The sequence below is a fragment of the Pseudoliparis swirei genome, chromosome 16 (genome assembly GCF_029220125.1).
Source record: "Pseudoliparis swirei isolate HS2019 ecotype Mariana Trench chromosome 16, NWPU_hadal_v1, whole genome shotgun sequence".
Taxonomy (NCBI): Eukaryota; Metazoa; Chordata; class Actinopteri; order Perciformes; family Liparidae; genus Pseudoliparis; species Pseudoliparis swirei.
Window position 1 is genome coordinate 14,487,330 of NC_079403.1, and position 18,385 is coordinate 14,505,714.

Genomic DNA, 18,385 nt, shown 5'->3' on the forward strand with positions numbered 1-18,385 from the left:
CTGTCTATTTGCAGTCCTCAGAGAGAAAGCACAGAGGGAAAGAGAGATGAGAGTGACAGAAATGGTGTGTGTGTGTGTGTGTGTGTGTGTGTGTGTGTGTGTGTGTGTGTGTGTGTGTGTGCGTGTGTGTGTGTGTGCATTTTTTTTTTCTCGATCCCTTTCATAGGCCCCTCTCTGACAAACAACGACTTTCACTACAAATCTCTGGCACAAGCCCAGAGCTGGCAGATTTGGAGCCTAATTGGCCTACACAACAGCGAGGGGTATCTTGTCTTTCCAAATAATTGTAGCATTTTGTTAGGAATGTGAGAACAGCATTTGTTTGGTTTGCTTAAAAACTTCAGCAAATATAACTGAACCCTTAAGAATAGCAGAGTAACGCTTTGCAGAAATGACAAAAATCGGTATAAACCAAGATAAATTAACCATCATTGACAGAACAAGTTAAAGACCAGATGGATCACTTTGTGACATTGTTTTATTTAATTTTTTTAAGGAGCTCAGGAGCAAGACCATTTTTGTTGTCTCTTTAGTTGTTGGTTAAAACAATCAAAGCCACCTCCGCTTTTCTGATCTCCTCTTCCTCAGTGTGCCTTCATCAATTCTGCAGCATCGAACAGTAATGACACCTGTTCTGTCTTAGCTGTCTGCTGCTAAGATACAGCACCACACATATCTCCAACAGACCCAGCAGATTCCAGCAATAATTGGTACGCAAAACAGTGAGGGGTGGCTTCGAGAACATTTCATGAAAAGCCTCTGGGCAATTTTTATTTTTGTAAATTTTTGTTCCCCCATTTCACGATTAAAAACATTCCAGAACACAAAATGTTTTTCACTCCATTCGTCGCAAGCGAGAGAGACAGCGGAGCGGCTGATGTACTACTGCGGAGCCACTGTGTACATACGCTGTTAGAAATTCATGAGCTGCACAACAAAAGTTAATTTATATGCGGATATCAACAGAGAGTTGCTTGATGAATTATAGATAGCATATGCAAGCCACAGAAGACAGATGAGTCAAATTAATGTGCACTTGCAGTTCTAGATCCTGCCCACAGTTGGGATTAGTACAGTAACCATCCAGGAGATATCAAAGTAACATTGAATGCTATTTATGAGGCACTCGGCATATGAGTAATCACATCCTTTTCCATTGCGAAGATATATTTTGTTGATGTCTATACATCCCTATTAAACTCAATATGTTTTGGAATATGTCGGGGGAAACAAGATTTCAGAGTTTATGTTGCTGCAGTCTGGTGTGAGGAGTGTGTAGAACACTGAGCCTCCAAACAACCTGAGCAACACACTGAATCCTCAGGAGAGCTGTAGACGGGATCCGAAGTCTCTTGTTTTCTATTCCCTCCATAAGCCTCGCTTGAACCGGAGGTTTCACACTCTCCATGTGAAGCTCATAATTCGGTGTATCTGGTTTTTATTTGAGTAACATCATATATATTTTCCCTGAAGGATTTTGCCTAATAAATACTTCAAAAGAAACCATAATCATATTCTGGCTTATTTTAATAATGACTTCACGATCAGAATATCAATGAATACAAAAGACACATGCAAGGTATAAATAAAACAAAAATCGACCCTGCGCTTAGAAACAGGACAATGGCACGTGGGTGTCTTTATGACTTTTAGTAGACAGTGCACATGCGTGCCGACACAAACTCACTCACAAGTCTCTCCAGCTATGAAAGCTGACTGACTGTTCGCCGCCATCAGAAACAGACGGCACTTCACATGACACGACAGAGGAAAGGACGTCTCGTAAAAAACATACTTCCTCGTTTCCTTTTTCCTCGCAAGTGAAGGAACGTGAATGCAACTAAGAGACTTGGGATCCACCCTTGGTTGGTTTAGGAATAGTATTCTCCTGTTTGCCTTTGAACATTTAAAGCCACCCAACTGTAAACTAGAAGTAATTACAAGGGGAGTTATTGATAAATAATTCCTTTAAAATAGTCATTTAACCATTCAAATTGCTAGTGTGCTTAATCCAGTAATTCATGTCCTCAAATTACTTTATTGGATGCATAGCCTCAAATGAATACTGATAGTTTGTCATTGTCCCCTTGATAACCTAGCAACAGTACATTTGATTTTCATACAGTTATATTGTGATCTTGAGTGAGATACGTGGATGTTGGCTGTTAAACAACACGGTGTGGTATATTTAGCATCTCGAGCAGGGTCCAAGTAAAATATTTGTACACAATTTAACAGTTTTAAAGGTAAAAATGACTAAAATGATTTGTATTGTAAAAGGATGATTTGTAATTGCGGGGGCAGATTACAAAGAAAAAGCTTTCCCCACTGACACCTCACAGACTGCTCGATGCTATATTTACCCATCATCCAGCTTGTTGAATTTCATTTCAAAGTACCTACAGCATGCGCTGCTTTCTTACGTACAGATCTTAACGTCTTTTGTGTATAATGCACGGCCCACCACCAGCTTCACACCAAAACATGCACCTTCATCTTTATCATTCTTTACTCTAGAATAACTCCATGTTCCCGTGGCTGTCTGCAGCACAACTGTCCACAGGAGTTCCACTTGTATGATAATCTGAAAAACCCAACAGAAGAAACCTGTTTGGATAAAAGAAAGGATTTTGTTGTCAGGCGTGCTGTATTACAAAGGATGCCTCCAGAGGAACTGGGCATTAGTAAAAATGTGGAATATTAGGATAGAGCGCATACGGCTTAAACTGACAAGCGCGTTACTCGGAACAAGCACAATGTGTAGCTCCACGGAAAACCTGCCTTTGTTAGCTCAGGGACTGAGAAATGAAATCGAATAATGTGGACAGCGGGAGCTGAGCCTCGGCCGAGGATGTAGCTCTCCAGTGTCAACACACATCAATAAACAACCTAATAAGAAGCCCTGCGGTCAAAACATTATTTCTGTTACCCCTCTTCTTTCAGACGCGCTGAAAACACTGGCAGCCAAATCTCGACGTACAAATCGTACTCTGTGGTCTGTGTGCCACAGGTGGTCGCCGCGGTTCAATCAGCATGTCATGTAGCGCTGCCATTTGCAGCACCTCTCACCTTCCGTCTCTCATGTCGCCCGACTCCTTTCGCTGCTTCTGATCTCTGATGTCACTCTCTGTCGCTATGCCTTCTTCTTTCTTCTTCCATTGATCGGGGGGGGGACACAAATCCACACAAACCCCACATACAATAAGGTGGCTCGATCCATTATTGGTCGGATCCTTATCTCTTTCTGTCGTTTCCAATCATTTCCATCAAATCCTTTTCTGTGGATGTGAGAGAGCGCTTGATTGACAGGCGGAAGTAGCCACGGCAAAACGGAGCTGATAAGGATCGGCGTGTGCTGCTGATGGGATGTCTGCTGATCCGATCGTGGGCCTCGGGTGTGGCATTTATACCACTTGGCTACTGTGCATGTGTAGGTTAGGAAACAAGGATTACCGAGGTCTTGCGAGTAAAGATACTAAGTGATGTTTCGTGTAAATAGGGTTGAGAGTCGTTAGAAGCACATCACATTGATTAGAGGTTGTGTGAGACAATACCCTTAGAACAGGGGTGGGCAAACTTTTTGACCTGCGGGCCACATTCGGTTCTAAAATGTGACAGAGGGGCCGGGCCAGGAGCATTTGGACACGCAATGTAATTTATTAAACCTGGAGATTGCGTCTGTTTTTTATACATTTCAATTTAAGGTGCAAAGTTAAAGTAATCAACATTTACTGGAAAGAGATCAATGGAATCACTTTCAACATTCAAAACAAATTATTACCCAACGAAATACTCAAGCTCAATAATTTCTAATGGTTTTAAACCCCGCAAAATAATGGACGGATTGTCCTGAGAGATAGACTGTATTAAATATCCTGCCTGCAGCAGAAACTAGAAATGGGTCTTTAAAGTGAGGGCGATGTGCGGCGTCATCTGGTCAGCATGTGTATGAACCCGTCACAAACAGACTGACAGCGCTTTACTCGAGAAAATATGACCCTAAAGCTGACAATTGAAGTTCGATTTTTTGTAATTATTCATATCTCTTCTGAAAACACACCTTTACTCATGTGGACGAACTGTTTTGGTGTTTGAAATTGGTTTACCAAAGGTCATAGGTTCACAAAAGCAGTGAAATATCTGAATACAATGCTAGATACATGTAATTGCACCTGTGCATCCTGGAGGGATCCTCCTCTGTTGTTCCTGATCCGATGTGAGGTCAAAGGTCAAAGGTCAGGGATGTCTATATGCACAGATTGTAAAGCACTCCGAGACAAATTTGTAATTTGTGAAATTGGGCTCTACAAATGAACTGAATTGAATAAATGAGGAAAACCAAATTTTGTATTAACGTTTTTTTAGTAAAAATGATGTGGTCTGTCACACATTCACCAAAATGATAAAGATGGGACTGAGAAATGACTTCATATTGCAGATAGTTTCATGGGGTGTGTGCAAATAAAAAATGACCATTACATTTATTTATTTTTATAAATATGTATTGTACATAAAAAAAATTAAATTCTACATTATATACATGTTGTGAAATAGAAAACAGAACACAACTATTGACTATTTACAATATGGCTTCACTATAATAACATCATGTCATCGTGTCACGAGACCTCTCTGCTGGCCGGGCAGGTGGAGCTGCAGGCTGCGCTGTAGGCGCTGGTGAATCCTCTCTGTAAAATACAAGACTAGTCAGCACCGCGCACAAGTTACGGACACCGGGACGGACACCGTGACACGTAACGTGTAGTAAAGACTCGTACCCGGTCCAAGTGTTCCTCCTCGTGGCTCTGCAGCCCCTCCAGGCTCCGCGCTGCTCGCCAAAATCACTGCGGCTGTTTCTAAATGAGCTTCACCTGTGTGGTGGGCGGGTGCCTTGTGATTTACTGAGTGTTCATTGGTTGTTTTTTTTCGCAAAATGTTGACAGACAAACGGATTGACAAATTGTGTGACGAGTACTTTCCACGCCAACGCACACCGGAAGTAAACAAAGTCGCGATTTGGACAAGTTCGGCGGGCCGGATTAAAAAGCCTAACGGGCCGGATGTGGCCCGCGGGCCGTCGTTTGCCCATGTCTGCCTTAGAAGGACAGGTCACCCCAACATTTAAAATACATCATGGTCGGATTGTATTGGAGCGAAGGCAGACCTCTCTCCAGCAAATGTCTCTCAAATTTGGCAATTTACACCAAAACAATCTAGATTGATAAATAATACGATACGTAAGAGTACAATAATGTATTTTTGATGATCCATTTAAATGCCACATTTTATAATCAGCATTATTATACATTTATTGTAGGTGATTAGGATTTAAACAGCTTTATTCACAAAATGCAATGTCCATCTGAACAATGATGGCAAATGGAGAAAACGAGCGAACCATGAACACCAAACCAGCTATGAAGGAAGCACTGAGTCTTCAACGTCAGATGGAAAAATCATGGATTATGATCAAGATTTGATTCTGGTTTTAAAATGCAACTGCCTTAAAGCATTGCAAATGAAGAGAACCATGTCACTTCTACACAATGGGGATGAAGATAACGTCCACAGCGATGTGGATTGCGTTTGAATGCTTTGGAACATTAGTACAGATGATGTTTCAGATTGGTTCAAACTGGATATTTATTCTAAAAGTGTCAATCAACAAAAGCTGTAGTTTTAGTGCCAAATTTCACGTTTCTCCTTCCCTATAGATGGAGCACACGTGTGTGTGAAGGGCTTCTGTAACACTGCTGTTGGATGATACTAACTGGACCTGATTCCATGAACTACAGATAACCCACACTGTGCATCCCTGTGTTGACAGAGAAAAGCAATGATGTGCATGTTAAAAGAACAGACAACAAATAAACACACACACACACACAAACGCACACACACTTGCCTACAGTCACACACACACACCATGGCGCATGGTTCATATCCCATCAAACATGTTATTTCCCACTTGACCAGCCAGAAAGATTCTATGCTGCGATGCAAAGAGACCGTACGTGAAGCTAACAACCCGCTACCTGCCACGCAACATGTCATGCATTACTCTCTCTCTCTCTCTCTCTGTGTGTGTCTGTCTCTCTCTGTGTGTGTGTGTGTGTGTGTGTGTGTGTGTGTGTGTGTGTGTGTGTGTCTCTCTCTCTCTATCTCCATCTCTCTCTCACTTCCCCTGAGGCACTTGTTGCATATTTCTTCTTAGCATTTTTGGACATGAGACCGATCAGACATATATTTGACATATTGTCAAATTACTTTCTCTCTCAGACAGATTTCACCAAAAGGGCCGGAGTGCAAGATCAGCGAGCGAAAAGAGCGCATGATTCTATTCAGCCAATAGCCATGCAACAAGAATGAACAGGTAGACGTACACTTACCAGCCTCATGAATTCTGATGATGAATGACCAATAAAGATCACAATCACACACACACACACACACACAGGCCAACTTCCACAGTCATACATGCACAAGCCAACCCTGGGCTGCATATTTGCCTCAGGGAAATCAAAAAGATCTGCTCTCCAGCTATGGCTTCTCTTTGATGAGCAATTAACTCAGGCAGAGCGGGAAAGCTGAGCCAATTATTAATTCAGCTTAGCAAGTACAGTGTGGCAGGCACAGCGGTGATGTCATGGCCAGGCAACCACAGAGGCACTCCTCTCACTGTTGTGCCTGCACTACACTCATACCATTAGGTTTTAAAACGCAGCATTTTCATTTTTGACACTACTAAATATAGCGTGGTGCAATTCTAGGGTTTTCTTTGTCACATTTTTCCCTTCACGCGTTTCCATCTCTTCCTGTTTTTGATGTTTACTGGTCACTCCTTCAGCATATCTGCTTCTTCCCCTCGTCTGCCTATAAACACATCTCCCTTCCCCGCCTGCTTCAAGAGATCCACTATTGTCCCTGTGCCCAAGAATGCTTCTCCAGCATGTATGAATGACTACCGACCGGTGGCCCTCACCTCGGTGGTCATGAAATGCTTTGAGAGGCTGATAAAGGACTACATCTGCGCCTTCCTCCCTTCCTCCATGGACCCGCTGCAGTTTGCTTATCGCCCAAACAGATCCACGGATGATGCTGTCTCCCAGGTACTGCACACCACACTCTCTCATCTGGACAGCCAGAGGGGGGGCTATGTGAGACTGCTGTTCATTGATTATAGTTCAGCTTTCAACACCATAGTCCCCTCCAGACTGGCCGGCAAGCTGATTGAGCTGGGACTGAACACCCCCTGTGTGCTTGGATCCTGGACTTCCTGACCGCCAGGCCACAGGTGGTCAGGGTGGGCAGACACACCTCCAACCCCCTCACCCTGAACACAGGATCCCCCCAGGGTTGCGTCCTCAGCCCCCTACTGTACTCCCTGTACACACACGACTGCGTGGCCAGGTTCAGCTCCAACACCATCATCAAGTTTGCGGATGACACAGTGGTGGTGGGCCTGATCTCCGACAACGACGAGAAGGCCTACCTGGAGGAAGTTGCTGATCTGTCACTCTGGTGCCAGGACAACAGCCTCATCATGAATGTCACCAAAACTAAGGAGCTGATTGTGGACTTTAGGAGGGTACAACAACAGAGGACGTACTCACCACTGGGGATTAACGGGACTACTGTGGAGAGGGTGAGCGGGTATAAATACCTGGGAGTCCACATCACCGAGGATCTGACATGGTCAACGAACACAGACACTCTGGTGAAAAAGGCAAGGCAGCGCCTCTACCACCTCAGGCAGCTGAGGAAATTTAAAGTTTCCCAGAGGATCCTTCAGTCCTTCTACTCTGGAGCTGTAGAGAGCGTCCTGACAGGAAGCATCACAGCCTGGTTTGGCAACTGCTCCGCTCAGGACAGGAAGGCTCTGCAGAGAGTAGTGCGTTCGGCTGAACGCACTATTGAACTACACTCCCACCCTGCAGGACTTGTACACCAGGAGGTGCAGAACCAGAGCCGGCAGGATCATGAAGGATCCTCACCACCCCAACAACAGACTGTTTCAGCTGCTGCGGTCAGGCAGGCGCCTCCGTAGTCACGCTGCAAGAACAGAGAGACTGAGACGGAGTTTCTTTCCTCAGGCCATCAGGACTGTGAACTCCGACCTCACCAGGACCCCCACATAGACCCACACAACTGCCCCTCTTAGGCACACACACACACACACTTAGTGTAAATATTGTACTGTAAATATTGTGTTGTTTTTTATTGTAAATAGTGTGTACTTGTTGCCCTTGCACATTCCTGCTGAGCATTGCCACTTTCATTTCACTGCACACCCTGTGTGTGTATGTGACAAATAAAACATCTTGAACATCTTGAATCTTGAATCTTGAATCAGGCTCTATAACTAGCTCTTCATTTTCCAACTTTCTGACTTTCACTTCACACCTCATCTCCCATATCTTGTGTTACTTACTACCCCTTCCTGTGAAGTCCTCACCTGCATTATTCACCCCCTTTTTAATCACATCATTTATTTCCTTTTTCTTTCATTTGTCGTTTTCCCCTGCATGAAAGACTGAAGGGAAAGAGGTTGGATACTGGAGAGGAGGAGGAGGAGGAGGAGGAGGAGGAGGGCAGTGGGCTGACAGAGGAAGTCCCATCTGCAGTGAGCTCATTAGACGCTGGGAGGAGATCGGCAGCAGGAACACACTAGTAGGCATCCACACACCCCTCACCATGGCTGTCGCTCTCAGACACACAAACACACAAACACACACACACACACACACACCCACACACACAGACATATTGCTGCCCTGCTGGACTCATTCCAACACTGACACATCGCTACCTCTCTCTCTCTCTCTCTTTCTCTCTCTCTCTCTCTCTCTCTGTCCTCTTCCTGCTGCTCTCATTTATCACTACAATATACAATACACAGCAATTGGTGACTGTTTTTACTTTTTACCGCCTCCAGTACTATGAGGCCATATATTTTTACTACATGTGGCAACAGTGGAAATCGAGTCATAAATCCAATGCATTGTTAGACTGGACAACATTTCTTCTTCTCTTTCCTTACTTTCTTTTGCAGTGAAAGAAGGAAAAAGTGTGATTGAGAACTGATGAGAAGATTAAATACTTAGGGAGACTTCAGAAAGCTGAATCCCTCACTACTGCCTCAGCTTGACCCGACTTTAGTAGATGATGCCATGAAGCTACCTGACATATGATTGGGGGACTTTTCAACAACTGCCTTGAGTCTTCAAGTCTATCTTACAAAGTGGGGAAAACAATGACCAATAAGTCTTTTCACATCCACATGTATTGGCTTTTACTCTGCTTTTTGGATCCAGTGGAATGGAAAGTGCAGGTGCAGGTTTAAACTGGAAAACTAAGCCAGTTGTAAGCTCATTATAGCAGTTGTAGGGCTGCAGTATAATTAGATGACACTGTCCACTCCTTTCACGTCTAAACTACAAATAATTTTCGCCATAATACTTGGATTAAATGTTATGGTCATGCTAGAAACATAAAGCAAACTGGTCATGTATTATCGGTAGGGGGTGGCTGTAGCTCAGTGGGGTAAGGGGGTCATCCTGCAACTCCAAGGTCGTCGGTTCGATCCCCGCTCTCCCCATTAGTTGCAAGTCGAAGTGTCCACGAGCAAGGCACTGAACCCCCAGTTGCTCCCCGGGCGCATCACTACAGCCCACTGCTCCTTAACAACTAAGGATGGGTCAAATGCAGAGAATACATTGTGTTGCCTCTGTGCAATGACAATAAATGTAATCCAATCCAATCAGCTGAAAGCTTGTCTATACCTTTACAAATCTATATCTTAAAAAGTTCACTTTTAGTGCTATTCCCATGGTGACAATTTTCATGATGAACTTGTTTCAACTGATCGAACACACAAAAACATTTGTCATTGCTTCCTCTTCCTCGCAAAGAGGCCAAAAGGTCAGCGAGAAATCGTAATCCGCTGCAAGGTATTCTGTTACCTGCTCGAGGCCACTCAAGTGATACAAATAGATCCCTTTTGTTTGAACAAAGGGATCCCCTAATAAATACGCCCCACTGAGTTGACATGAAGCCACATCGAGTATGCTCAATTAGCTGTGTCTGCTGGTCAAAGTTGAAGAAAAAGGTGGAATTAAAAAGAGCAGTGTGTAGAATGTAGTGGCATCTAGCAATGAAATACACCTCCGCTCACCCCTCCCTTCCCAAGGGTGTCGGAGCACTCTGGTGACACTCAGGTAACGCAAAAGTGCGGACGGCTCTCTCTAGAGCCGGTGTTTGATTTGTCCGTTGTGGGCGACTGTAGAAACATGGCGGTGCAACTTGGCGTACTCCGTGGAAGAGGACCTGCTCCCAATGTAGATATGAAGGGTTACAAAAACCAACGAGTCCAGTGTTTCACTTTAAAGCTGCTGGGTATAAAATAAGAAATCCCGAAAGCTCATATACCAACTCAGTGCAGCATCACTGTTCTCACTCTGGTTAATAATAGTAAAAAAAGCAATGATAGGACTACTTCTACTGAAGTATAACATCTAACTATGACCTGGACATCCTCGTAAGATAGCCATGTTGAGTGCACTGCGCTGTACCCTTGAGGGAAAGAAGTGTGATATCACAGGTTTAATGGTGCATGTATGTAATCTTGTACCAATTCCACAGTAATGGGGGTATTGTAAAAGTGTCCATTAGCAGTGGCACATCAATGTTTTGTGTGACATTAAACAAGCTCATAAGCACCGAGTCACCGACGTAAGCATCAAATCGGCTGATTGATGAGCACACTGAGTCGGTTAGCACCTCCCCTGTGTCTGAGAATATGCAATCAATGCAATCGGCAAGTGTGGATCAAATGTCAGCCAGTAGCCTGAGGCCCATTCGCATTGCATTCTTGTGAAGAAAACATGTCGCACATAACAGAGCTCAAAAACATCAAAGTGTTAAAAGTAGTCCGTTTTTTTCTTCTTTCATTCCTAAAGTTGGTAAAGATAGAAAATGATAAGTCTCCATTCTAGAAAATAGCTATGTTTGTGTGTTTTAAGAGAAAAGGTAATAACTAGACCACTGATAAAACATACAACACTATAGCTTTTTTTTCTCATATTGACAAATGAGCAGCATCAGATGCCTCTAAGCTTGTGTCACATGTCAAAGAGGTACTCCATTTGCCACCAGGCCTCATAGCTCCTCTGAAGGAAAGTAATTAGTGTGTTTTGATCAGTCATCTAACCCAAAATGTAGGTTCAATTCGATTCAGTTTATTTTATAACATCACAAATTACAAATTTCCCTCAGAGGGCTTTACAATTTGTACACATACAACATCCCTCTCCCAGGACCTCACATCGGATCAGAAAAAACTCCCAAGAAATAAAAAAAACACTTTCACAGAGAAAAAAGGGAAGAAACCTTCAGGAGAGCAACAGAGGACATATGCAATATATGTCATGTGTTAAGAAGGGAAGAAGGAAGCATTACAGAGTAACAACACATTCAATGAGTCAGGTTCTCACAAACAAATGAAAACAATACGGTTTTGTAAAGACAGACTGTGCTGTCATTTGTTCAGCATTGCTGAATCAAAACGTCTTCTAATCGGGATGTGGGGTGTATCCTCAATGTTACAATTCTAAATGTACAATGCAACACCCTGGGGAAGAACTTTGTGGACTTGTCCACTTTCAGGTGAGGTCAAAGGTCAGGTTTCTGGATAGAAAAGAATCCCTGGACGTGGTAAAAATGCATTCACTTGCTCTTTGACAGGTTCTCCGGGTACTGCTTGTGTAGGACAGTCTTGCTGCTCACTACAGTGTATTACATATTGTATGAATTCTAGTAAAACGGTTGGAAATAGTCCCATCTCGCTGAAAGGTTCCTGTCTTGTAATCAACTTTACGATAAAACTCTATGTATATGATCAAATCAGAAGATCAATTTTCATTTCTGACATGGAAATGTAACGATTGTCCAAGTCACTCTGCCACAGTTATCGTCCCGTATGCTGAAGCGTTACCGTACGCGCTGGACAAAGCTACTTTTCCACCTGGAAAGATGGGTTCAATGCCAAGCCTTTCAGCACACAATTGGCGAAGCACCCAGACATCAAAGCGGAAATTTGGAAGAGGAGTTCAAACCTCTCCTGATCTCCATCTTTGCTCATTTCGCATGTCAAGAAGTGTCCTATACAGCATGGTGGAACGTGCATAGATGACAAAGTTGGACAGTCACAGAATGGTGCTGTTACACCGTCAACACCAAACCACACCCCACTTTCGCTCTCTAATAAAAAAAGAAATTTCATAACAGTTACAGTATTTTCTAATCCTCCCTTACCTTGCTCCGCTACAGGGAGGAGAACTATGATTCAAACTATTCCATCCCTTCATCTGCACCACTGGCTCATCCCGGCAGCTCCTGGACTGTCGTCAGCATCCTGTGGATGCCTGCCAGTAGCCCCTCCGACGGATCAATAGGCACCGGCGGCTAGCTTTCCCCCCTTTGCTCTCTCTCTCTCTCCCTATCTTTCTCTTCTTCTCTGGGCTACCACAGTAAAAAGATGGTTCTGTTCTGCAGGCGCAGCATAGTGATTAGGCATTAGGCCTGCACTGCTGTGTGAATTAGCTTAATCTGTGTCTGCGATGAAGGTCGAGACTTTTCATGCCCACTGGTGACTCACTGGACATAAAAGAAGCTCATCTTTAGGAAATTTAGAGAGGGTTTGGTGTGTGTGTGTGTGTGTGTGCATGCGTGTGTATGTGTGAAGGAGACAGAGAGTGCACGAGAACTGTTGAGACAGTTCCCACAGTGATATATCTTTTGTAATGCTTTTTAGCCTTCAACAATAACACAATTGTAAATCTATTGAAGTTCTTGAAGATGTGTGGCTCTTGGGAAAAGCGAGCGATGTCTTGGCATCACTGACAGTCCAGGAATAGTGGCTATTGCGCTGGTTGAAACGGACTGAGCAGTGGTGTCCGTGGAGGAACATGACGTGTAACTGCTCCATTTTCCTGAACCAGAGGTCAGTTTGAGGGTAATTAGAGGGGGTTGTATTCTCCTTGTTACATGGCTGCTTACCTGGCCACAAAGGAAGCGCCCAACCTCTAAAGTTGTACGGTTTCAACAGCACCGACCGAAACACATGGGATGTAATGTGATATAGACCTGAGCGTAACACTACCCTTTCCACCTCTGTGCCTCTGCTGCCCATCATGCACCTGAACAAGTGCTGACATGCACAAGGCTGAACATGTACCCACAGCATGCCTAACAGCAGCAGCAGCAGCCACAGCCCCCCTCCCCCTCCTCTTCCTCCTTCTCCTCCTCATCCCCCTCCTCTCCTCCACATCATCAGCTGGATATAGTGTACGCCCTTGACAAACTGCCAGCACAGAATCTCCCTCCTGCATGTATTGATCAATGCACAAGTAAGGCTGTGGGAATGGTATGAAGTCTTACCCACAATCTTATCCTCGTATCACCTCTCATGCTCCAGAACCTTACAGACAACGTGGTGGGTATCAGCAGTCAATGAGATGTTTTGGTATTAGTGCAATACGTTGCATTATAACACCGGATGCACCTGTTTAGCCCAATAATCAGTCATATTCCATACCACCATGTGCAGGTATTGTTAAGGATGTAACAACTATATAACTTCTGGTTGTGACCAGCAGCCATACCCCTTTTGTTTACACGGTCCTTTCCACACCTCTGGAGCACTTTTACGCACAAGCGATGGTGAATTTGGGTCAGCAGTCAATTGGAGCCAAATATCCGCCGTGTGCTGGCTGATCTGAGCACAGCTTGTTTCTAAAAAAGACTTCACGGCAAGCTTGTTATCAGACGCACGGCATCATTGGCTAAGCCCCACCCCCCCCCCCCCCCAAAAAAAACACCCGCCAAGCATAATCAAAAGGTCATGATCAGATTTCTTAAATTTGCGAAACTACGTCCCACTTTTTTGGAACGATGCCCGACTGCAAACACAGAGGACCTGTCCTCTTGTACCTCTGTGGGGAAATAACGCGATGACTTACCGAAGTGTGATCCTGGCCACTGTCGGCGTCCGGCTTCCCCTCGTGTTTCCCTTGTGCCCCTGGTCCGCCTCTCTCTCTCAAGTCAAACCGCAGTGTGCACAGATCAGATCACAACGGAGCGGTGCGCCTTTTTGCTGCGTCCAGAGTTGCCGGGGATGGCGACCATTTGCCGGGATCCTGGGACGGGGGGGTGCAAGGCTGAGGCATCCGCGGGGATGGAGGAGCAGAATGTGGAGGAGACGGAGAAGGAGGCGAGGCACAGGGTGCGAAAGCGAGAGAGAGAAAGAAAGCAAGAAAGAGAGATGGGAAGAGAGAGGAGAGCAGCAAAGCACTGCAGCGACCCGGAGGCAACACCGCGGGAGAGGAGGCAGACAGGAGCTCTCTGTCTCGCTCTTGCGCTCGCTCGCGCACATTCGTGCGCGCGCAGCATGGCCATCATACAAAGATATGGAGCGCCATCTTCAGGTGGTGCGTGGTAGAAAGCGGTTGGGAGCATATTAACGTTTGATTTCCTTAATGCATTTTTTTCATCAGTGTAGCTCCAAAGCAAACACCTACGGTATTGCACCCTTCATTTCTTTTTATGACTGATGTATTTCCCAATTACGCAGCCTCACAAGTGCTGTTTGCATGTAAGTGTCTCTTAGAAGGTAATCCATTGCACCAATTAATTCCTTGTAAAAACAACAATTTCACACACACCAACACAGAGGTGTACTCCCTGGAGGCCTTCCCTAACTGAACCATGACTAAAAGCACTACATGTCTAACCCTCAATCTCACTTTAAACCTCAACCAAAACCTTGTAACAGTACTAAAATCCAGGTATACCTTATACAGATGATTTGTAGGGCCAAATGGGAAATTATCCCTTATATGTGACAGTTTGTCCAGATATTTTCCCGGAATGCCACTGACAACAACGCCCCCACCCCCATCTGCACACATGCACACTCCATGGCAACCAGATCCCTGTTGGCTTATGATGATGACAATATCACCTGACCTGCACTCCATCATCTCTCCAGTCCACTATCACCTTTGCTTTTCACACACACTCATACATCAGTTTTTTTCTCAAGGTCAAGAATAGTTGAGTATTTCGTATCTCTGGCTATATCATATATCAATTCTGCTGGCTCAAATAGATTGTGGATTTCTTTTTCTCTTTCTTAATTCACTTTGCTCACTCTTTGCATACATTATAACATCCGCATTATGTTGCAATATTCTCTCTTGTGTTTCCTTTTTTAATCTGACTGTCTCCAGGCGATCGAGTCTTTTCTTTTCTTCTTTAATCAAATATATTCAATCATGTTTTACACTTTTTAAAAATTAACTGCATTTGCAAATCAGTGCTGATTTGCTTCATCTTTTTTATTTGTGTAAACTGCACAGCAAATGTATATATTTACCATCCAAATTAGTTTGTAGTGTTGGGTAAAATGTTATTGTAGTGCTGGGATTAAAGAAATACTGCAGAGGTAAACAAATAATAATTACAAATAAAGACAATGCAAGTAAGAAGCCACAAAAGTAAGCAGAACATGATTATTTAGTGTAAAGTAAAGTAAAGTGTGTGAACTAGATTGAGAAGAAGCCACAACAAAAAAAGTGTGAGAAGAGAGCCATGTCACCTTTACTCACAGTTGCCATGTTTTCCATCACTTTACTCATCTCATACCACCAGCCCTAATTTTAGAGCTCTGCTGACACCGTTGAAAACTGGCTGCTGGAGAATCTCATTAATTAGCACTATTCATCTATCTTTTAGTTCCATTCCTTTACAGCAGGAAGTTTTGCAGTCTGCTGTCACTGCCTGTTTTATTTCTCTTTTTTCTTTTTCTTTTTCTTTTTCTGCACTGTGCCATTGTGGAATTGTTTGTGTTTGTTGTTTTCATCCAGCACATATGGACAAAACAGACATAAATCACTTGGTTATCCCATCATCCCATATTGTAACGGCATTGCAGCTAAAAGAGAATTTTAACAATATATTCTAAAATCCCTCCCTTATTGCCAATGAATTGAGATATGTTGCGTATCTCGCCCTGTTTACAGAATGGGAACCGATTGTTACACGCTTAAAAAAAGCAAGGGAAAATATCAATTAAAATGAGTAGGGTAGGGTCAATGTGAGCTGTCTGTTGTTTGTATTATCTTATAAGAAGTTTACACAAATTATTGTGTTTCTTCTGTTTCTTCCACTCTGCATATATCGGAGTGGGTGTGTGCACTTTCATGTTTGAAGTAGAACCACTAGATGGTGCCACTAACCTGAGATACGACTTGTTATCAAAAATCAGTTGATCAAAGTTTCTTCCACACAGTTAGGGCTTACGGATGCCGCCACAGTACATCCTGTTTCCGTGTTCCTCTTTACTCCTGAGTCTTGTATCTGCATGTTGTGTATCCACAATTACGAGTATTAAATAAATAGTTTATAAATACACCCTTACAAATGTGTTGCTTGCTGTAAAACATTAAACATATCTTCAAAAAAGTGTATCCCTTGAGATGTTTTATGCAAAGCATTATGTCATTGTGTTTCCCCTTTGTGTTGTCACATTGAAGGGTCACTTCACTGGCATGCCTGTGATGGTTTTTCTCAAAAACTTGCGATAGATCAAATAGAAAAATGTAAGCATGGACTTTTAGTTCAAGTGTATGTGGTCGCTGTGTGAATATGAAAAACTGAGAGAAGAAAAGAAAAAAAGAAACAACACACATTGATTGAAGTGCTGTTTTGTTATATTCTTAAATAATTCACCCTCACTCGAGGTGAACGTTGCATTTAATGGACAAACCCAAAGTATATGCCTTTAATTTACACAAAAATATATGATGGTAGACAGATAAATAGTGTATAGAGCTGAAACAAGATGTGACTGGATGACCTTGAAAGGGACTCAGAAAAATAAAATATATATATTTTTTTAAAAGGTAGTCCTTTTCTGCCAACGTTTTCTGCCTTTAATTTTCACACACTTTAATGATGAGCGTGAATCACCAACTGCCAGGAAAAGCCCAGAGGATGCTTTTGTAGAAAACTGTCTGATGGGAGATATATACTACACGGCCAAACGCATGTAGTCAGGTGAAATAGTGTTTCACGCGACGTTACTCTCTTTCCCAAACTGTAGGCATTAATTAGCTGCGACAAGAGCCATCACTTGTCTTGGATGAGTGGCCATTACATTTGGGCTGCAGAGATTTCCTCCCATTCAGCTGTTGGAGCATCAGTGAGGTCATGCACTGATGCTGACAGATGAGGCCTGGCCCACAGCCAGTGATCCAACTCTCTCCAACGGTGTTGGACGAGGTGGAGGTCAACACTGATGAGGTGGAGGTCAACACTGTGTGCAGGCAAGTCAAGATCCTTGTTTTGTTCAAGGGGTCATTATCATTTTTAAATGTGAAAATAAAGTAGGGAGTGCTCTGGTGTAGTGTATAATGTTATGCTGCAGCACACCTTTCGCAATTTTTTAAAAATTAGCATAAGAATTCTCGAGTTCTGGCTTAATTTTTTTCTGAAGTCGTAGTGACCTTTGACCTGGTCGGCGCTGAGGCACACACAAATGTGAATGATGCAAATAGTTAAACTCTGTATTGAGATTGAACAGAGAAGGAAATTCCCTTCTTTACATGACACTTCAACTGTTGGTTCAACTTTCCCATTCACAAAATGTGTCGCAACTAAGTTTACAGGAAATGGTTTTCAATACTCTGCTAAATTTAGCAACAGTCTATACCAGGATGTGTTTCACAGACACACCCTCATGTCAAATTGATTTCAGTCCATGAGTATGTGCATAAAACAGGGGTAGTTGTTCATTCATTCATTTGAAATAAACTCCATATACTCCAAATAAATTCCAAAATGACTACAAATGCATTTTATACACTCTGGAGAATGAAAGTTGGCGATGCCACAATCATATCATTATCCAAGATGGCGGAGGGAGCTGGTGGAAGTGCAGCTGCTCCGAGTAGATCTCGAATTAAACCAGAAATCTATAAGGCTATTGATGGTAAAATCATTGTGGAAGATGAACTTTTAAACTTCCTCGTCATAAAAATGAAGACTCTGAGTCATGACGATATTATTTTGTTAGTTGTGAACCACTTCGGATCGGATTGGATTGAGAGTTCAAAGAAAGTTCTTTTTGAACTCTGTCCAAGCTCCAGTCAACGCTTTGTAGCACATAAGGGGGCACAAAAAGACGTAAATAACATAAAGAGTTGTTTGAAACTACTTAATGAGGCGGCTGAGAATATAGACGAATTTCCGCTTGTGACATTCAACTCCCTTGATGTTTCTTACCTGCTTGGGAAAATTGAGCGTCTAAGTACAGACATGACCTCAA

The 18,385-nt window shown here is 43.3% G+C and overlaps 1 protein-coding gene across 2 annotated transcripts in view; it reads right to left on the reverse strand.

Moving 5' to 3' along the window:
* ctnnd2a (catenin (cadherin-associated protein), delta 2a) overlaps nucleotides 1-14,341 on the reverse strand; it is a 243,303-nt gene extending 228,962 nt beyond the window's left edge. For both annotated transcript variants that reach the window (XM_056433619.1, XM_056433618.1), the window contains exon 1: nucleotides 14,019-14,341. The gene's annotated coding sequence lies outside the window, so the exon portion shown is untranslated. The remainder of the gene's footprint in view (nucleotides 1-14,018) is intronic.
* Between the last annotated feature and the right edge of the window lie 4,044 nt (nucleotides 14,342-18,385).